Below are 23162 nucleotides of genomic sequence, written 5' to 3' on the forward strand. Positions count from 1 at the left end.
AGCATTTGATAAGGTGCCACATGAGAGGTTGGGCATCAAATTAAAAGAAGTGGGAGTTCAGGGTGATGTTTTTAGATGGGTGCACAATTGGCTCAGACACAGGAAGCAGAGGGTGATGGTGCGAGGAACCTCTTCAGAATTGGCCGATGTTAAAAGTGGTGTTCCGCAGGGGTCAGTGCTAGGGCCGCTGCTATTTTTAATATATATAAATGATTTATATAGGAATATAAGTAACAAGCTGGTTAAGTTTGTAGATGATACCAAGATAGGTGGATTAGCAGATAATTTGGAATCTGTTATATCATTACAGAAGGACTTGGATAGCATACAGGCTTGGGCAGATTTGTGGCAGATGAAATTTAATGTCAGTAAATGTAAAGTATTACACATAGGAAGTAAAAATGTTAGGTTTCAATACACAATGGGCGGTCGGAAAATCGAGAGTACACCTTATGAGAAGGATTTAGGAGTCATAGTGGACTCTAAGCTATCGACTTCCCGACAGTGTTCAGAAGCCATTAAGAAGGCTAACAGAATGTTAGGTTATATAGCACAATGTGTGGAGTACAAGTCCAAGGAGGTTATGCTCAACCTTTCTAATGCACTGGTGAGGCCTCATCTTGAGTACTGTGTGCAGTTTTAGTCTTCAGGCTACAAAAAGGACATAGCAGCACTAGAAAAGGTCCAGAGAAGAGTGACTAGGCTGATTCCAGGGTTACATGAGTTGAATTATGAGGAAAGATTAAAAGAGCTGAGCCTGTACAGTTTAAGCAAAAGAAGATTAAGAGGTGACATGACTGAAGTGTTTAAAATGATGAAGGGAATTAGTACAGTGGATCGAGACTGTTATTTTAAAATGAGTTAATCAAGAACACGGGGACACAGTTGGAAACTTGTTAAGGGTAAATTTCGCACAAACATTAGGAAGTTTTTCTTCACACAAAGAATGATAGACACTTGGAATAAAGCTACCAAGTTGTGTGGTAGACAGTAAGACGTTGGGGACTTTCAAAACTCGACTTGATAAGTGGATAGGACTGGCGAACTTTGTTGGGCTGAATGGCCTGTTCTCGTCTAGAGTGTTCTAATGTTCTAAGTTGATTAGATCTACTCATGAGGTGGTTTAAGTTAGCATGTAATTTTATTCCCTGTCACAGATTTGCAAACTGCAACAACAGTTAGTCTTAGGCAGCTTGTCTTAATTTGCTGGTACTATGTAGCTCAAGCACACACTTTACCAGCACTAACCTCAACAGATAGTCCAGTTACCCTAGATACAGTACATACTAAGACAAGGTCATCTTGGGATGATCCCATACAGCCAACCTCCACACACAGCTTTCCAAAAATGCTCAAAACATGTTTTCAGGACATCTAAATAGGGAAGTTGATTTTTTCATGAAAACAATGCTTTTATCATAAACCAGATATGGAAAAAGTTAAAAAAAACCATGCAAACACCACTTACAAGACTAGTAACAAGCTTTGAGGGTGTAAGTGTTTGGTGACACAGCAGCCCTACCTAAGGCTCCAGTTCCCTAATTTAAAATATATACTGTATGTGTATTTTATTTGAAAATCAAAATATACTGTCTAAGCCCATTAATTGACACTTTTTATAAATTCATTTGATGTCAGTTTATGTTTTGTGTTGGCATATAGTGATTTAGGTATTCATTAAAAAAAAATGATACAGATATACTTTAAAGTTCTGGAAGTCCCCAACCCTTGGTGGTATACTTACTACATAACCCAAGAAAAAAGCCTAGCAGTAATAAAATAAATTATTAGAAAACAATCTGACAACAGGCACTGGCCCTTCCAAGCCTTCTTGTTCAGTTTTGCTTGCCCTCAGTTACTAAGAAGCTGCACACTTTGTTAACATTCACCCACACTAAATATGTTATGGAGCCCTATTGTAAAACAACTAGTGCACAGCTGCCAAGACAAAGGGCGCCCAAACTGCCCTTAATTTGCTGCCTTTCAGTTCTGATGTGATCCGGGCTTGACCTCTGGATTTGATTTTCATTAACGTGCACAAAGCTGATTGACCTAAGTGTCTTGGTTAAATTTCATAAGGCGCTTACTGGCCTTGGAACTTGAAGTAGTCAATGCAGCACTGCTGGGAAATACATTGAATCTGCAGGGGCTAAAGTTATCTCAACCAGAAATAAGAAGGAGGAGGGGATGCAATCACAGTTTCTGGTTGGTATTAGGAAACAGATATTTAAATAAGGCTAAAGCCGGGACATGTACGAGATATACAGAAGGCTAAAAGAATTAACTCTTTAATCCCGGATGGAACCTTAAGTGCTGGTATTTAAATAGACGGCAATGTATGTTTTTGATGATCATCTATGGGTAGCACATCTTATGTTTTTAGGTCAACAGCCCAAAGGTGATACAATGTATTCAATTTCAAACTTAACATTTAATTAGGACCAATAACAGAATTCAGGTTTTTGTTATTTGACTTTCTACTGGCAGAGTAGGACAGAGGCACAGTGGTTCATGATATTACCTCATGATAAGACCTTGTTTTTATTTCTGACTTATTGAAGTTTGAACTTTTGCCCCATGTTCCTACAGGTACTACAGTTTACTTTGTGACTAGACTTTTCAAAATTTCATCTCTGAAGACTTTGGAGAGCAGCACAAAGTTCCCCAATACTTTCTCAAAGCCGCCTTTTTAGAAAAGAAACAGATTCAACTAAAGGTATGGATGCTTCCATGCTTATCCACTGCTACTTAAAGTAGCAGTTCACATATTAAACAAGGTCTTTGAAAATCTCAGCTTCCGTCTGGAACTCTTGTCTTACACATTTTAGTGGAGGGTGACCAAAGCCATCCCGCCCCTTCACCAAAAACTGTTCTGAAGAAGACAGCAGAATCTCCTTATTCTTGAAGAATTATAAAATCGTGTTTAACACTGTTAGGCTACTTTTGAAATATCTTTTCTCTTGTGTCCTCTAATTTCTAGTCAGTTTGCTAAAAAACAATATCTTGACATTATTTATGAAGCCGCCATGTTTACTCCAATACACTACACCTTTCACATTCCAATTATTGTACATGCATGATGACACTAAATTGGACTGATGTGAGCAAACGTCTTCTGCGATGGACTTGCCGCCTGTCTAGCATGTGGTGCTTTCAGGTCCCACAACCTTGTAAAAGAAAAAATAGGACAAAAAACATTGTAAGTGTGAAATCAATGTTTATATTTGCTATAGTTCCTAGGCACCTCAATACTATTATCTGGTATTTTAGTTCCTATAAAAATATAGGCTACAGTGGAGTACTGGGTAAATAATATGTCAAAGTAAGACTCACGTCTCGCTGTTAATTCAACAGCAGAGATGAAGGTTACAAGAAATAAAACAATCTTATTTACTGTTGTTTACTAAAGTCTATATCTTCCCTAATGAATGTTATCTTGTGATTCATTGTTCTACTCTGAGTTGGTTGTGCTCCTTGCAGAGATGCACTAATAATAATAATAAATAATTCTTTGCATTTGTATAGCGCTTTTCTCACTACTCAAAGCGCTCAGCTATTGCAGGTTAAAGGCCTTGCTTAAGGGCCCAACAGAGCAGAGTCCCTTTTTGGCATTTACTAGAAAAAACATCTTTGTGTTCTTTCCTTGGTGTCAATGCTCTCAAATATCCATTAATTAATGCTATCAGTGAAACTATTTTTATTCTAGCAACTTTCACAGTGAACACTTTCCAAAAATATTTTACAAAGCTAGCAATCCGTCTATCAATGTTCATTTAATGCAGTGCCTTTTAGAGTGATCACAGTTGAGAATATCCATCTTAATAAAAGGATGCGTTAGTGTCTGTGTGTCCATCTAGTTGCAATGTCTCCATCATTCCAATAGATGGTGCATCACAAACATTAATGCTGCTTTTTTAAAATCCCTTACCAAATAGCATATAACAGAGACATACACATTGCATGGTGCACTGTAAACATTAATGCTGATGTCTACATTGTTTATTTAGATTTCAACATATTCTAGATTGTTTGCATAATTAGTATTAGACATATAAAGAAAAGGAGGGAGAAGGACATTCTGAGAGTTACCCAGCATGCTCTTGCATGCTGACTTGTCATAAACTTTGGGGAACAGACTATTACAGGCTGCAAAATAAAGAATATTAAATCAGTTTAGCAAACTTCAACAGCCACCACTGACATCACATATTACTTTAGTTTGTAGATTCATCACTGTTAGCAATGACTCTGCAGCAGAGGACAACAGTAATGTTCATATCTATCTATCTATCTATCTATCTATCTATCTATCTATCTATCTATCTATCTATCTATCTATCTATCTATCTATCTATCTATCTATCTATCTATCTATCTATCTATCTATCTATCTATTAATTCATCAAAGGCTTTTTGCATGATATGGAGACAGTGTTTTATCATAGCAGTGTGCTTTCAAATAGATTAAGAAGTTAAAAAATGGTCGGACAAGAGTTAAGCAAGAAGAAGGAGCAGAATGCCTATCCATGTCCACTATCAACAACAACATTGAGCAAATCCGTACAATGATTCTGATGAACTGGTGAGGATTTTCATCCCCTGCTACACCTCTGGCCCATAAAAAGAGGATCCCTGCTCGCTTTTGTTCTTTTGTGCAAATGGACAGTGAAGCTGCCATGTTTATACCTAGAAAAGATTGCAACTTTACCACTGTGAACAAAGCATATTTCCTCATGTGTACATTTTGTGCAGCCAACCCAAACAAAATTATCAAACAAGTGTGAATAGTTATTCACTTGCCCTCATTTTTAAGATGGAGTAGAGGCACTGGAGTATCCGTGCTTCTGGATAAACTTAAAATTAAAATTACTGTGTATTTACTTTAAGATGTACAGCCCTTTTAGTTATTTTGACTTTTTGACACTTGCTTATCTTTTTTGGCCCACACTTTCTGCTGAGCATTTTGGCTTTTTCTACTAGTATTTTTGATTTTGACCTTTCATTATTATTTTGACTAAGACTTTACCTATTCTTTTGGCATTTTTTATCCCCCTGATCTGTCCATTATCCGTGTTCCATCTGAACTTCAGTCTCTTCTCAACAAACAGAAGCTTTGAATCAAGGAGATGAGAGGATAGGTTTCTGTTAGCTCTGTAAGTCTTCTTTCATCTCTCACAAATAACCAGTTTAATGAGAGACTGTCAGTCAGGGCCCAAATCCCAACTGGTTAATTCATGCCTCACTTACTCAGACAGCTCATTACAAAAGAGAGCCTGCAAATTACACCCACTATCAGCAGCCTTAGTCTGTTGTGATTATTGCCAGAGCTGGAAAAAAAACTGTCAGAAACTGGCCACACACAAATTTAGTAAATTTATTTAAAAATTGCATATTACATTTAAAAATTGTAACTCCAAAATTAAAAAATGCAAATTACTAAACTACCAATAACTGAATTATAAAGACTAAATACCAAAAATCACATTCCAAAAACTAGGTCAAAAACAAACCAAAAGTCAAAGTGTAATAGAGCTACATGTTTTTGAGTTCTCATAATGTAAAACCCTAATGACTTATTTTTGTAAACCTCTATGTTCATGTATACTGTTTGTACTTATAAGAATGGCAAAAAAATGGAGAAAAAACATTGAGTACAAAGGATTGTCTCTGGGTGGCTGGTGTTGCTGTTATGAATTCTGATATTTTAAAATTTTGTGCTCATTATATTAACTCTAATATAGGGTTTTGACATATGGAGAAATAGATTTAGTGGTCAGTTTTTATGTTTCTTGCCTCATGACAAAGATGAATTTTTGTTTACATTTTACTGCCACATAATTTTGTTTTTGCCACAGCCCACTGTAGTACTGCCACATAAATTCAATATTTACTGTATATAGTATATACTGGAATACAGTTGTTAAGGGTAAATTCCGCACAAACATTAGGAAGTTTTTCTTTACACAGGGAATCAAAGACATAAGGAATAATCTACTAAGTAGTGTGGTAGACAGTAGGATTTTAGGGACTTTCAAAACTAGACTTATTTTAGAAGAAATATGTGGATAGGAACAGCGAGCTTTGTTGAGCTAAATGGCCTGTTCTTATCTAGATTGTTCTAATGTTCTAATACAGTATGTGCCATATATTGTGTACATTGTCTGTTTTATGTGTGCTGGTGTTCACTGCTTAGGCTTCCACACATTTAAATACAGGTTGCTGGAGCTTCTATCGTGGCAGGACTGTAAGTCAAAAGGCAGTGATTGATGACATCACTCTTCATAGGTGGGATTTCAAAGAATCCATGAGGAACTGTTCCAGTCAGTAGGTCAAGCAGTCAGACTCAAAAGGGAGAAGGAAGGAATCCGCAAGAGGATGGCCGATTTACTCCCAAGAATTGTTTTCTGTTAAGGGATTAAGAAAGAGGAAAATAAAAGAGATGGACCCTATAAACGCAGAACTGAAAAGGTATTAACAACTCATCCACTGTCGTAGTGGACAAGGTTAGTGTGGTGGCCACCTGAACGTCTTTTGAATACTGTCCTGGCTAGTTGATCATCTAAGGAGAGTGAGATTGGAACTCTTCTTGTCTTTGGGATAGCACCATCTTTCCCATTTCCCTCTTTTCCAACATTCGCATCGTCATCTTTCTGTGACCCCCTTCCAACCTACTTGGACAACATTAATATTAATCTTGGACTGTTGTGTCTGGTGTCCCATGTGGATAAAGTTTTTATTGAGTGTTTTTTGTGTGTGTTTATGTATATAGATGTGGTGTTAACTGATCAGGTGTATCTTTTGCAGAACAAAATTGCATTGAATGTTTTTTGGGTATATGGGGCGGCACGGTGGCGCAGTGGGTAGCGCTGCTGCCTCGCAGTTGGGACACCTGGGGACCTGGGTTCGCTTCCGGGTCCTCCCTGTGTGGAGTTTGCATGTTCTCCCCGTGTCTGCGTGGGTTTCCTCCGGGCGCTCCGGTTTCCTCCCACAGTCCAAAGACATGCAGGTTAGGTGGATTGGCAATTCTAAATTGGCCCTAGTGTGTGCTTGGTGTGTGGGTGTGTTTGTGTGTGTCCTGCGGTTGGTTGGCACCCTGCCCGGGATTGGTTCCCTGCCTTGTGCCCTGTGTTGGCTGGGATTGGCTCCAGCAGACCCCCGTGACCCTGTGTTCGGATTCAGCGGGTTGGATAATGGATGGATATATATATATAGGTGTGATAAACTGATGAGGGCGGAGGCTGAAATTAAAATTTTACAGTTTGTGCTCTGTGTAATCTCAGTATACAGCATATAAAAAGTTTATATGAATGATTATGTATGTTATTTTGGGAGGCTGTATACAGACAATGATTTAGTACTTAGTAGTATTTTTTGTCCTTTGGATATTGCAATGTAATTGTTGCTTGTTTTTTGTCTTTATGTGACTGTAAGCTTTAGGAGGGGAAAGTCAAAAAAACCTAGATCCACTACTAATAAATAACTTTAATTAAGTTTCAATTGAGAAGCATATTTTGCAATGAGGGTTATTACACAACAAGTGGCTGTCATCATGGAAACCCATCTTGGAATTCCCAAGAAGCACTTATTAGTGATGTCAAACAAGCAACGGAATGAAGTTCAGCTCCATTAATTCTCGGGTATCTGAGCTTGACAGATAATAACCCTTTGTTAAACAGCTAACTGTAACTCTTCTTTTGAATTTCTGCTCATTTTTGTATTTAGATTGTGTTTAAGGTCTCTGATGAAAAATTCTCCTTGAGTCTCAGTTTAGACTTTGGCCCATACTTCTGGCCGTTTTCATTTTTTAACTTCTAACTCTCATAGACATAATACTTGTACAATGAAGGCAGAAAAAGAAGATATAAATAGGAAGTACTATACAGGAAAAGGGTTTTTTGAAGTGTGAGCATGAAGAGTGTCTGGAAGGCTTATGGGTTGAAGCCAATAATGGACAACTTCCTGCAGACATCACCATTTTATTCTTATAATTGTGTTGTATTTTTTTCCTGCTGTTATTATTCATCATGTCTGGACTTTTCTATGCCTAAGAGGAGTATGATATAGCTAGAATTTATTTCTGTACTTTAAGTATTTAATTGAATTAATCTGAGGATGTTTATAGATTAATCTTTTCCAATACCATTTTGTTTTACTTAAGGACATTACTATTTTTGAAACCAGCATCTCATGTTTGTTATGGCTACCAACTGAGAGTACGTGGTGTGTGATGCTTTAAAGGATCAGCACTGTGCACTCTCAGGTCATTCAAGACTGGATAAAAACCAGTGAAAAATGAGCGTTTTGTATTTTCAGTAAAAATACTTCTTCCTTGAATCAATGACAATGAATATTTGGTTTCTGATTTGGCACTGACAAGAAATAAGACATATTTTGGTTTTGTATTTAGCCTGGTTAGAGACAACATTCCTTCTCATGGTTACCTCATTTACTGTAAATATAATATTTAGCTCAAGATTTTCTAAGGACTTTGAGTTCTGCTGGAATTAGGACTATCTACTTATATAATACACTACCGTGGCTGTTCATTTGTCTGTCCAGGATTTTGAATCACCTGTAGCTCGCAAACCGTTTGACCAATTGACCTGAAATTTGGTACACATATACTATGTGACCTCTACTGCCCGCTTTCGGGGTGATGATTTTTATTACTCTTTTTATTTTTATTTTACTTTATTGTAGAAACAACTCTCGGCAGCAGCCAGCAGGGCGGCCATGCGGCGCATGCGTACAGCGCCGTTCTCATCCCTACCACCTTCGCCATCACTCCTCTACCTCTTCATATCTTAAATTATTCTTGAGGCAGATTGAACACTTAAGTGCCAGCTTAAGTGAAAAATTAAGGAAATGTACTAAGTAATTACAACACAAACACTGACTTAATCAGTTTTAACGTGAAAAGATGCCGACGAAAGAAGAGAAGAAGTGGGCCGCTAGAGTGGAGTAAACAAGAGCTGCTCACGAAGCAGCAAGCGCATCAACCTCTGAGCAAACGAATGCTAAACGTACAGAGAAAGAGTATGAAATCTATAAGTCAAGTGTATTCACTTCACGTTATTGTGCAGTCCGCCGTTACTGGTATAATATAATTGTTAGAATGGTGTGTCATTTTTTTCGTCTGTTTTTAAAATTGTTTGCATGTTCACCGATTTCTTGTATATAATACAACAATATGTACGTCCTGATTTATACATGGTGTGGCCAGGCATAGGAATGACAGGACAGGCAACAGTGAAATATTGTGACAGCAACCAGGTCGCCTCGTTTACTATACTGTATTAACTAAGAATCAGGCCTTCAGGCAAGAAGAAAATAAAATAAAAGACCACTCAGGTACAGTTTAAACAAAGGTTAAGCTCTTTGGCTTTTCAGGAAAGGGTCACTCTTTGGAGCTCCTTTTGGTGGTTTCCTCTCAGAGTAGAATGATGCCTTCTTCTGGGCAGCCAGCTTCCTTATACAGTAGAGTGTGAACCAGAAGGGATGTGCGGTCTCTCAGTGCTGTGGGGCGAGAAGAAGAAGAGAATGTTAGTGACAGCACCCCCTCTTGCCCCAGCAGATTATCATCTACCTCAGTCAAAGCCGTGAGGAAATTATGGTAATGGAGGTAGCATCATTTGCGGAAACTTTAAAGTGGTATTAAAAATTTGCATGTGGTATTAAAGTGGTATTAAAAATAGTAGCAGTATCTAATACCATCTCATTTCATGCCAAGTAGCAGTATTGTAAATTAAAAATCATTACAAAAGAGCCTAACAAAATAGTGGGAAGGGTGCAGGTAGAATCGAATGTTGATCCCCTCAAGAAGTGACCAAGAAAACTTTATACACCCCCAGAGGCTACAAACATGATGAATTACAGCACTTAGGATATGTTGTCTAATTAGGGATCTGCTCACCACTGTTAAAAACAATTAAACTACAAATTACATAATAAGGAAAGAAAAGAAAAAATTGACCCATCCGACACTAGTTAATGGCAAAACAGATCACGTTTTCAGACCTCTTTTGCTCTACGTTTGAATTTGCTGGTAACATGATATAATGTAATATTTTTAGGCCATTTATATCCAACAGTGAAGGAGAGGTTTTGAGTTTTCTTTTTCCCAGGGCTTCAATGAGACATCACATCTGTCTGTCTGACAACTATGAAGATAAATTTGAAAACAGAGTGAGGAATGTGAAAATCCTAGATTTATTTATTAATGATACCTGCAGAATGACTGTACCCTCTGTGTTGTCCTTTTACCCTTGTTTCCCTTTTATTTAATTTATTTTTTCTATGAAAAAGACATTTAGCACATTTTTTTTGTTGTATTAGTGCTTCAATGGCAATTTGTTTTCAAACTATATTGATATTGATTCATTTAATCCTGTAACAGTTTTTTTTTTTTTACTTTTTTTTACAAGATTCTTCAGACGATATAGAGATCTGTCTATAGCACCTTAATGGCTGAAGCCACTGCTGCCAGCTCATTTTCTCCACAGACACTTATCGTGCTGTCAGTCCAGACTATGATCAGAGTGAGCAGAGGAGCAATTCCTTTTCTTTACAGAATCACCTCCCTCCTTGTTAATGATCCTCCTCACAGGAAGCAGTGTAATTAGATTATAAATGCATTTCTTTGTCTTTAACTTTTACAGCCAGTGATCGACTGTTCCTTGGAGTACTTCACCCCTTGGAGTCTGTCTTTTATCTTCTTTTAATATCCCCACTGGCATTTACTGTATCTTAAGTGCTTTAAGTACCTTCATTTTAAAATACTTATAATTCACATTTCTGTTCCACTTAATGTGAAGTGCTTATATACATTTTCAAGAGCCACTCTTATTATTTCTGCTCTGTTACAGTAAATTTATATTTTAATGTGAATGTCATTCCCATTTAAAAGTTTGCTAGGGTGTGACGCAACTCTGTCAAAGTTACTCCTTTCAAATGAGGCAGCAGCTCAGAATCAGCAAGCATTACTTACCATTCCTCTTCAAGTTCATCTTTCCATTATTCCTCCATGCCACTTGTGACTAAGAGTCAATTGGCACATTTGATAATATTTAATGTGGATCAATGCTATCAAATCAGATAAGCTATGTTTACACTTTAATCTGATTGATATCTTGCCTGAGCAAGTGTACTGTTGAACATTAACTGCATTTCCTGAAGCTGCAAAATGTAGTGCTTATCCAGCTGAAACAGTAAAACTGACCAAGTCTGATCTGGCTAAAATGTTATCCAACTCAATATGAGCACTTAATGTGAAAGACCAACTCAATGAGATCCGGACAATTTTAAGTTATACATTAATAAAAAACTGCGGTGGGTTGGCACCCTGCCCGGGATTGGTTCCTGCCTTGTGCCCTATGTTGGCTGGGATTGGCTCCAGCAGACCCCCGTGACCCTGTGTTTGGATTCAGCGGGTTGGAAAATGGATGGATGGATGGACATTAATAAAAAAACTAAATAACACAATACCTTGCTGGTTTATCTTACCCACTGATTGAGCACATGTAGGGCACATTTTATAAACTAAGCACAAAATCCTTTGACTTGAGATGCTCACTTGTAGTAGTCTCACATCAGAAATGTGTAGGTTTTAAAATACTTTTGTTTTGTAATCCAAATTTTGTGATCTGTTTTTACCATTTTATCTGATTCTTTGGATTTATGAGTTGTGTATGCATCCCTTAGTGTATTTTATTATAATGACTGTAAATGTCACCACATCACAATATTGTGATATGAACTTTAAGATTAATAAAACTAAAAAAATGAAGATACTGAAAGTGAAGTCCCACCCAAGAAGGTCAAAAAGAAAAAATTCAGATACTTAAGCTCCTTGGTGGAAACACCAGGTTTGGACAGTTAGTTTTTCACCAAGGCCTGATCTGGGTCTTCTAAAAGTAAAAGAGGGCCTGTTTTCTCTGTTAGAGACAAAATTCCTGATGGGTCCAATTGCACCTTACTTTTTGGGTGTGTACAGTTCTGCACTTTTCATGTTGTTTTTTTTAATTTCTTTTCCTAAAGCAGTGCATTGTTTAGAGGTATTGGGTGTTTTTCTTGTTGTCCTGCCTGAAGCAGAGCTCAGAGGGAAAACATTCACCACAAGCTATTGCACTTTGGAATATTTACGGATTCTAAAAGTTCTTCATCTGTCTTTACCTGTTTATTGGTTAACTATACAATTGATATTTCTAAAAATAGCTATTTGATTAAACTAAAGAATTAAGAACTATTGACACAGCATATTTTAGGATAGATAAGCAAATAGCTAGTATTCAGAGGCTGCAGAAGCTAAGGCAGGTGATTCATCAGCCTATTATTTATTTTATTATTCTTAGCTCAGGCATTAACTCAGCTAGATTAGGTGGGGCACAGGGGCAGTTCACCCTGAGATCCGGCTAGCTGGTTTGCTAAGCTAACTGCAGTTCTGTCTTGTCTGGTATGTATTTTATCCTTCTGTCAGTAAATGGGTCTTTCATTTGAAAAAAAGGTCTTCTCTATTATCTCCATGTCTTTCTGCAGCACATGACCCATTTATAGCTCTCTTGATAAAACTATATTTTGCCACAGCTGAAGATGTCAACAGGTCTGTAATAGGATAACTGAGCATGTCAGGAAAATATAGATTTCTTATTAAGTATTTCTGCAGTGCAGAAAATAAAAATCTCAAATAACTTCTTGCTGCAAAAACTATTTTTCTGTAATGACACATAGGCATCCAAGGGTAGCTGTACTCTATATTGAAAACAAATTAAATTATGTAACAATATCATTGGTATATTTGAAAAACCATTGTATTTATTATATTAAATATAAACAATTTTTAAAGTAACATTTAGTGTCATTTCTGAAGGTTAAATGCTAAGTATGTTTTACAATTTTTACAGTCTGAAGGGTAAGTCAGAGCATCAAAATGCATGCCATACAGACCATATTGACAGAGGTATCAATTATACTTCTAAAAAGATATTCAAAAAATATGCTGGTATTGATCTTTGCTTTCTTTGTTCACCACTGTAGGACTTTTTTCTAGTTATATAAATACAAACAAGAAAAGTACAACATATTGAGAAAATATTATAAATATACACATTTTAAAAAGATTTCTTCCATTTAATAGTTACAAGTACAGGTACAAAATTTTTTGTTCGCTTTTTAATTTTCATACCATACCATTTTCTAAGTCTATTTAATCCTGAAAAGAGTCACAGGGGGCTGGAGCCTATCCCAGCAAGCATAGAACATAAGGCAGGAACAACTCCTGAACAGAACACCAGTTCATCACAGGGTGAACACCCTCACACACAGCAGCCAGTTTAGCATTGCCAATCCATCTAACCTGCATATTTTTGAATTGTGGGAGGAAACCGGAGCACCTGGAGGAAGCCCATATAGTCACAGGGAGAACATGTAAACTCCACGCAGTGAGGACCTGGGACATGAACCCTGGTCGTCTTACTGCAAGGCAACAATGCTATCACTGCATGGCCATCATGCCATTTTCCTATTCAGTGGTGCAGAAATACTTTCCAATTGAAGGATGTAATTTAACATTTTTAATCAATGACATGAGAAGATTAGGTGTTTTTTTTTGGTAGTAGTGAATGAGTTCCTATTGTCAATTTTTGTTTGAAAATGCTTGCCAGCTTGCTTTGGAAACAGTGCTAGTTTTACAGTTGGATCCCTCTTGGTCATTTTCCTCTGAAACTAGAGATTATATTTATCTACATAAGACAGGTTGCATGCGTGCACAAGACAGGGGTGCACCCCCTGCAACCCAGTTTCTGTGCATATGGTGGGATTCCATTCCTTAGCTAACTGCTTGTGCTCTCTATCTTCATCTTTCTGTGCCACATCACAACTGAAAGTAGTCATTCTTTACAAAACAGAGATGTAAAAATAATGCAAAGTCAATGTAAGTTTATATATGTATACTGTATATATACACAGGGTGAGCCAAAATGAAGTACCACATTTCTTGAGGTCATTGCGTGAGGTAGAGGCAGCTGAGTGGATTGGAGTGGGGGTCCTTTGATAGGTGAATCCTTGTAGTTTTCAGTCAGCAACATGCTTTCGTCCTGTGTGCACCGTGCTTTTGCTGTCGAAGCGTTCTTCAAAAATAACAAATCCATCATCACGACGTAATGCGCCTTCCGAACGCACTTCAGCATTCTTCCAAATGGTGAAGTCCCAAATCAGAAAACAATTCTTCAGTGAGTGGCTAAATTTAGACAGATGGGTACAACATTGAGTAGAAAATCTCCAGGCCGTCCTTGGACTGTACGAACGCCTGAAAGCATCCAAACTGTAAAGGCATCAATTTTGCAGTCTTGAGACGTTCGGCGCACAAACATGCTTCTGCCTTAGACATTTCCAACATGTCTTTGAGGAGGATTTTGCATGAGGACTTTAATTTCCATCCATACCAGGAACTCACTGAGAGAGACTGGGAGAGCCCTAGAGAGTTGTGTGTGAACCGTTCATCAAGATGCCATCGTCAATAGCAGCAACGAGGCACATTTCCATTTGAATGGTTTTGTAAATAAGCAAAACTTTTGCTATTGAGGTGAAATCAACCCTCATGAACTTCATCAGAAACCCCTGCACAGAGTATTACAGTTTGGTGTGCTGTTTCAGAATTTGGCATTGTAGGTCCTTACCTTTTTGAGGAGAGAGGAGCAACTGTCACTGTCACTTCAGAACATTACACTGAAATGCTAGAGAACTTTTTGTGGGCCCAACTGGAAGAAATTGATGTGGTGGGTGCCTGCTTTCAACAGGATAGAGCAACAGCTCATACGGCAAGGAGATCCATGCAAGTTTTGCAGGAGATGTTTCCAAGGAAGCTGTTGGGTGGCCTTCACATTTGCCCTAATCTCGCTCCATGCGATTTCTTCTTGTGGGGCTATCTCAAGTTGAAGTTATACACACACACCGACCTCAAAATCTTGAAGCCCTCAATGACGCAATCCGCCACAAAATCGCCACTATTCTCCTTGAAATGGCTGATCAAGTCATGCAAGCATAAAGAAATGATGTCCACCACCTTGAAGACATCACTTTTAAAACAAAGTGAAAAAAAATCTATTTTGTATACCCTTTCTTGTGTCGTAATGAAATTTATTTTATCTTGTAGCGTTTTTGTAGAATAAACGTTTAAAATGTGGCATTTTTGGCTCACCCTTTGTATGTATATAATGTATAAGGATAGCGCTTTGAGTACTGAAAAAAGTGCTATATAAATGTAATGAATTATTATTATTTTATATATATATATATATATATATATATAATATTATATATATACTTGCTTCTTCACTGTTCTCCCACCATGTTTCTACATCTACAGCACTGGTGCAGCTGCTTCAGCCAGGAGAGCCACAAAGGAAAGTTAATATGATTCCAAGGGCCTCTGAATTTCAGGCCCTCAAAAAATATTGAAACTTAATTTTATTAGTTTTTATTAGCCAGTTTTTGAAATTACATTTAAAAGAATAATTTACTTACGATTTAAAAACTAATTTTCTTTGCCAAAAGTAGCAATTCAGACCCTCTCTCTTTTAAACAGAATGGTCCTCACACATTTGGATCATAGAGCAGTAATCGAGTAATCTAGCTACCGCTAGATGTGCCTTCATTTTTCTTAATTAAAATGTTGAAGCCATATTCAGGGTTACAGAAAAGAAAGGCAAGAAAAGCTTAAACGTCAGAAGAGAGGGTGACAGTTGGTCACCTGTTTTTTTTTCAATGAAAGGTCAATTTATTAACTTTAGTCCATTTCTTCAAAATTTTCATTTTTGTATTGTGTTCAAACTTAGCACTTTCTGGATAAACACTCAGACTCATTTTACGCAATTTAAGTTGCTTTTAAAACATCCACTAAATAAATCTTATAACGAGCACTAAACATTTACACATTATTACAAAGCAGCTTTTAGTATATTCAGGTGCTTCATTTGTGAGACACCGACACAGTCGGCATCTTATTCATTTGAGACTTAGTGCCTCCATTTAGTACCTTCATCTTCTGGCCTCAAGAAGCAAACAACACTTTGTTAGAGAAAAATAAAATAAGGTGTGCATTTAGCTTTTTTAAGCAACCATGCCTGATTTTGTCTGAGCTTTCTATGTGTATTACAGGCAGTAATGCACAAGGACGCATTCCCAAACAAAAGGTATTTTCAAACACCCATTGCATTCAGAGGCTGCAGTATCCAAAAAAAATATTAATAATAATGTGGTGTAGTGGGTGCCAATATGCTTGGCTTTAAGCTTCTTTTCATACCTAATTTTATGGCTTTCGATCAGAAACAACATTCTCTGTACATGTTTGAACCACCATTGCAAATGTGTTGCATTGCAGCTGCTTTTAGCCGTTGATAATTTTTAAGTTGCCTTTACTTTTTTATTTACTCTTTTAGCCGTTGATAATTTTTAAGTTGCCTTTACTTTTTTATTTACTCTTGTTACTTCTGCTTACGTCAATAGTGTTAAATATTCAAGACTTGACAATGACCCCTCTACTTTAGATAAAATTGCACCTGTACCTTTTGAAAATGGATTTATTTTTACATACTGTATAGGGATAGTTTGAAAAAAAAAATCTAAACATCCCAATTTCTAAAAATATTAATTGTTTCAGGGAAAGATGATCCGCTGTGGCAACCCCTAATGGGAGCAGTTGAAAGAAGAAGATTAATTGTTTCAGGTAAGTCACAATAAAGAGATTGGCATCTACAAACACCTTGTTTAATGGTGAGCATATAAGCATTTCATTTTTGTATGAGTGCTGTAAAAATTATGGCAAACATTTAAACCCTATACACTTTTTCTTACATTTTATTCAATTTTATATGAAGATTTAGTTACTTGTGACAGATGGCATGCTGCCCTCCAGTGAACCCACCTGTGCCTTTGTACTTACCCTGCCCCAGACTGGGTCAGAATTGTTAAGAGCATTACAGGAAAAAAGGAGCCTTTTGCCATGATCTCCCAGAAGCCTCTCAGCAGAGCAGTGCAGAATGAAATCAGCAGCAGGCATACCTACACACTGATATGAGGAAACATGTTAAAAGTTCCTTGGGGCTAGCAGAGTGTAAGGCATATCCTTCATGATATAAGTGAATTTTCTGACCCCACACAATCTATTCTTTGTTGCTTCATTTCCTGGTGTTACTCTGTTTAAATACTGTCCTTGTTAGGTGGCTAGTGCGGCTGGCATCCTCTTACTATTATACATCTGTAATTGCAAGACTTATTGATTACTTTCAGCCAATCAGTATTTTTTAAAAGCAATGCAGAGAAGACAAATGTAGTTACTAAGTGAAGCTCTTAGAGACCAGGATGTCATCCTATTGAAAGCACTTTAGACCACACTTATGCATCCAGTTATTGCATAGAGTTAATATCAGTGACTTTCCTGAGGTTACTAGCCCTTGGCGGTTCCCACTACACAGCAAAAAAAAAAAAAAAAAACTGTCTCCAATAGTCCTTACACAGATAAAAGGAAAGGAAGTCGGTATTGCTGATCCAAAGCAATACTTAGCCGTTACAAGGAATAAAATCCTCTTACAGTGAATGTAGTGACAGTCCCCATCTGGTTGTCATATTTAACAATTATGCATATAATTACTGCAGATTTTGCTTCCGGTCCACTGGTCAAATTACAGTTTTCCTTTCTGTGTAATATTGTTCTGCATTGTTAGGTTCTTTTTATTATGCCAATTGTTAACAAGTTTGGGATAAATAATGTGATGACAGGCAGTATTTTAGAAACAGAGACAACTGCAATATGTTTTATTCGCTTTTCTCCTCTACTGTTACTTCAGCACACCCAACTTTTATGGCATTCTATCATACAGTGACTCACACGACATGATATTTTTAGACAGTTTCTAAATCTGAGTGCTTTGTAGAAAGACAGGCGGGTAAGTCAAATTGTGATAGATGGCAAGCATTTGCAGACAGATGACTGTCACCCATCAAATGGATCTTGGAAATGTATGATTTTGTGAGCAGTCCTAATTTATTTTTAGTTATTTGATATGCATCTCCTAAATTGACCTAAAATATCTGTTCTCAAAACATGGAAATTTTCTTTTTGACAGACTAATCCTTAGCATTATTCACTCTTCCAGCTTCCTTGAAGGAAACAGTAAAATAGTCTGAAGATATGTATATATTTATACAGGATATTTTTCTATATGCAAGGCTTGTTTTTTTTTGCTGCATGTAGATTGTTGTTATATATTAATTATAATATATTTGTAAAAGTTTATAATACACTGAGATCCATAATTGAGTAAAAAGCAAGGCTGAATTGAAAATGTTCTGATTTTATTATTATATGTTTATTTTGGTGATGGCTTTTTCCAAAGCAGACTTTGAAAATCAGTATTCATCCCAATAGTATTCATATATATTTTTTATCACTAGAGCACAGGCAGGTTAAGTTAATTGCTTGAGGTCAAATAGGGAGTCAGAGACAGGAGTTGAACTGGCAGCCTTGTGGTTTAAATTCTAATATTTTAGCATTTAAAAACGTACTGTAGAGAGCTGCAGATTAGCCTTCTGTCCCACTGAGACAAAACATTTTAAACATTTTCAAAAGCTAATATCTTTGACCAACCAGAATTTGTATAAAAAATATGACTTTCTTTTCAGTAGATGAAAAATATACATTTTTTTAAATACACCACTTGTGTCCAGCAGGGAGATATTATCTCTCCAGATCCACCAGATTCAATGCAGAGAGGCATGCCACGGAAAAGTCATTCTGCTTCTGTACCTCCTCAAACCAACAGCAGCTATAAAAGAACCACAAAAACAACAAAAACCTGTCCTACAAATAAAAATGTTATACCTGCAATTACTTACTGTATAATCTATCTCAGGCTTTCTCAGGGAAACCTCAACTAAAATTCAGCTGAGAAGAATGCAGCAGTTAGCTAAGTTGTTTTCGGTTCTCTGGGTTTTGTCTTCTCCTGATGCTTTTGGAGTCTGCAGATATTTGGGCATTGGAAGCTTACAGAAGGCTGCAATTTAAAGTCCTGGGGTTGATCAGCTTAGCAGGTGTACAAACTTAAAAGTGTTCAACCAGAAGTTCTGCATAAAGGTAGAAATCTTTGGAAACAATGAACTTTCACATGGCAGAGCTCTCTCAGAGACCTATACAGTTTAATAATGAAAACAAATAGCAAGAATGTATGATAAAAGGAAAAGCAAAAAATTTAACATAATAATAATAAGCACAAATGAAATGATGTTGTGTTTAAATCTTTTAACATCTTTAAACAAAACCAGGTGCTGAACTAAGTATAACTACACATAGCCTTCAGGCAACTGTGAAATGTCTCAGTCCACAAATAGACACCACCTTCTTGGGGAACCCAGGCTTTATAGTGGTCTGACTGGAAGGGGCAGGGTCAGTTCTCCTCTCTGGGCATCTTCTCGACACTGCAGAGGGAAAGGGAAAGGAAGATGACACAGTTTTGGTCATTAAGTGGTGTTATATCCCTCTGAAAGGGCTCACACACACACACACGCACACACACACACACACACACACACACACACACACACACACACACACACACACATATATATATATATATATATATATATACATACATATGGAAGAGAAAGTCTGTGATACGGTTTGCATATTTGCAGCTGGAGACCCTTTGTGGATCTCCAGCTGCATATATATATATATATATATATATATATATATATATATATATATATATATATATTTATATGTATGTGTATAAACAGAAGTGATTGTTAAAAAAATCATTTATTTTAAAACTTACAGCAATTTCCTTTTATCCACCTTGAAAATAGTCTCCTTGAGATGCAATACCCTTGTCCCAGCATTTTTTTCTATTCCTGTTAACATTTACTATGCTTCTGTTACCATGTCTAGGGCCTGCTGCATTTTTTCCTGGATTTCTTCTTCCCTTAAGTTTCAATTTTAATTTCAGGAACAAAAAGAAGTCACAGGGAGCGAGGGGGTCAAAGAAACAACTGCACAATCAAAATCTCTTTGACTGAAAAGACAGTGTGTGCAGGTGAGCTGTCATGGTGCAAATGTAGTTTTGGGTGCGCCACTGCTCTGGATATGTTCTTAATGATGCTTTCCCATACACATCTTAGCAATATAATCTAATGTTACTAATCAACAGTCTGTTTTAGGGGAACAAACATTTTATCATCAAGTCAGTCAGCCTTGAAGAATGTAACCATTGTCTCCAGAAAATCTAAAGTGGTGGTTTGGAGAAAAAATAAAATCACCTGTGCAAGTAGAATAAAAGCCAGAAATACACCCTTGATCAACTCAGCATGATGCCACTCAGCAGACTGATTGCCCACATTTGTAGGCACATGATACCTAGTAGCGTTTTTGACAATTACACCCTTCTCTTTTGTTATTGACTGATTCCACATGTAAATGTGTAAATACACAACCAGATGTTTTAAATGCTGATTGAATTTCATGGTTACTTACACTACCTTTTTTTTAATTTTCAGTATTTGCATAGGAAAATGGAAATAAAACTCAGCACATTGTTCCTAATTGTACTGAACAGTGATGAAGGGATCTGCATGACTAAAGAATAGCAAAAGGGGTCAGTTTAACTTCCTACTCAAAATTATGTAGTTTGTACTTTCTCCCAGCCTTCTTCGTGAGTTTTTTTAGAAATAGTCTGGTTTTCTGCCATATCAGAAGTATATGCATGTTAGGTGAATTTTCATCTCTACATTGGCTGAAGTATCAGTGAGAGGGGATGTATGCAATAGACAGATGCCTCATGAAGGGTTAATCCCCACCTAATACACAATGGTTTTAAGATTGGTTTAGCCTCCCTTGAACCCCATAATCTATACAGCAGGTTGATAGTACTGTGGCTAACCTATTTTGAATTGATAGACACACAATAGATATTATTGACAATTCACTATATTGTAAGCATATTTCAGGATTGCAATACATGTCAAAGATATGCAAAACAAAGAAGTGAATGAGATTTAAGAATGCAATAATATGTTGTAAAAGCAAAGCTCAAAATATAAATAACTATAATCTTTCCAATAGTGATGAGTGAACTGGAAGTCACTGGCAGTCTGCATGCTGAATAGTCAGATTAAGACAGTATCCTTCTCACTTCCCACTGCTCCCATGGAACTTATGAAGTGCAAACCTTCAACATCAACATATTTTGGTTTCAAGTCCTTTGGTAAGTTCCTCTCTACTAACATGAATGACAAGGCAAGGATAGATGGCTTATATCCATAACAGAGTCAATAGTGGTGCTTGAAATAGCAATGTGTTTAATCTCACCTGCAAGAAACAGAAAAGGACAGTTGCTGTTTAGCAGAAGCACCTTGTGTTATGTGTGGGAAAAATGCACAAAGTTGCATTTTTGCATACCTATGCATAGTAAATACACAACATACCACATTTTTTAAAAACACTCTGCTTATGTGCAATAATAGGAACAGGGATAATGGAATATTATTAATTTTACCTCCATGCAGAAGATTAACGTGCTATAATTAAAAACCTAAATAATTCAACCAATACAAGTTTATCATCCTGTTGTATTATTCCCTGTCTTTCCTTTTTATCCAACTCCTTTTCCAAGTTTTCATCAGTTTCATCTACATTTATTAATGACGTGCTCTTTAAGATAAGGCATAACACTTGTATACTTGACCCCATCCCCACCACACTTCTCAAAATCCTGCCTTCATGCCATAATCCTGAGTGTTATGACAATACTAAACATGCCCCTTGATACTAGCTCTGCACCAACTGCTTTGAAAGTCACATCTGTAACCCCAATGTTAAAAAAGTCTGATTGTGATACTGACAGTCTGAACAATTTTTAGCCTATCTCTCACTTACTTTACCATTACTGTCAAAGTTATCAACTGTGTTGTGGCCCTCCAACTCATATGTTACTCAACTTGTAATAAGCTGAGGGATCCCTTTCAGTTTGGTTTCAGAACACTGCACAGCTGTGTAACATTTCTGCTACAGGTAACTAATGATTTGCTTATGGCAGCAGGCTATGGGAACCTCAGCATATTAATTCTGTTAGACATTATTCCAACAATTTAATGCAGTCAAACATGATATTCTACTGTCCAGAATGGAGAACATTGGGTATCTCTGGGACTGCCCTCTGGTATTTTAAGTCCTATCTGACTGATAGGCACAAGTTTGTTAGTCTTGGCAACAGTATGCCCAGCTGAGCATCAATCACACAAGGACTTTCACAAGGTCCTCTGCTCTTCTCTATCTACATGCTCCCCTTTAAGCATAATATTCAAAGATTGGGACTGGGTTATCATTTTTAGGTGGATGACACCCAGATTTATTTCAGTATTAAAAATGAAAGTTCATCAGAGTGTTCTCAGCTTATAATTTACTTCAATGAAATTAAAACCTGGAAGGAACATAACTCTTTAAAATTAAATTGTAAAAAAACTGAGGTCATGCTAATTGGCACTAAAGTTCAGCTTAAGAAAGACTTACTTTCAGTCACTATTGGTGACGATATCATGAGACCTTATTCTTCTGCTAGGAGTCTTGGTGTCATTTTTGATTCCTTAATTTCTTATTCTACCCACATAAATCACATTAGGAAATTTTCTTACTGATGGCCATGCAACATAATACCCATCCTTAGTATTAAGCAATATCCCTAGTATTGCTTAATTTTATTCTTATAGTTTTCTTTTTTCTTTCTTCATCTTGTAAAGCATCTCTGAGCTAGATAATTTATATGAAAATGTGCTATATAAAATAAATGTTGTTGTTGTTTGTTGATTTTTATTCTAATTCAAAGTTTTTTTTGTTTCCTGTAGTTATCTTTATCTATTGTTTTATTTTAATAAAATATGTTTCCCATCTTATGTTCTGTTGTTCTTTTTGAATTTCTGTGATGTTCTTTAAGCATGGGAAATCCTCTATATAATCAAAATGTATTATTATTATTATTATGGAATGTGTTGTGATTTATGAAACTTTAAAAATGTTTTTCTCAGAAATACATTTTTTACTAACTTTGAAGGCAACAGTTTGGAAACAGAGATATGCTTTGAGCATTGGAAAGGTACTATATAAATAAAATGTATTTTTT

This window comes from Erpetoichthys calabaricus, chromosome 2, assembly GCF_900747795.2.
Source record: "Erpetoichthys calabaricus chromosome 2, fErpCal1.3, whole genome shotgun sequence".
NCBI lineage: Eukaryota > Metazoa > Chordata > Cladistia > Polypteriformes > Polypteridae > Erpetoichthys > Erpetoichthys calabaricus.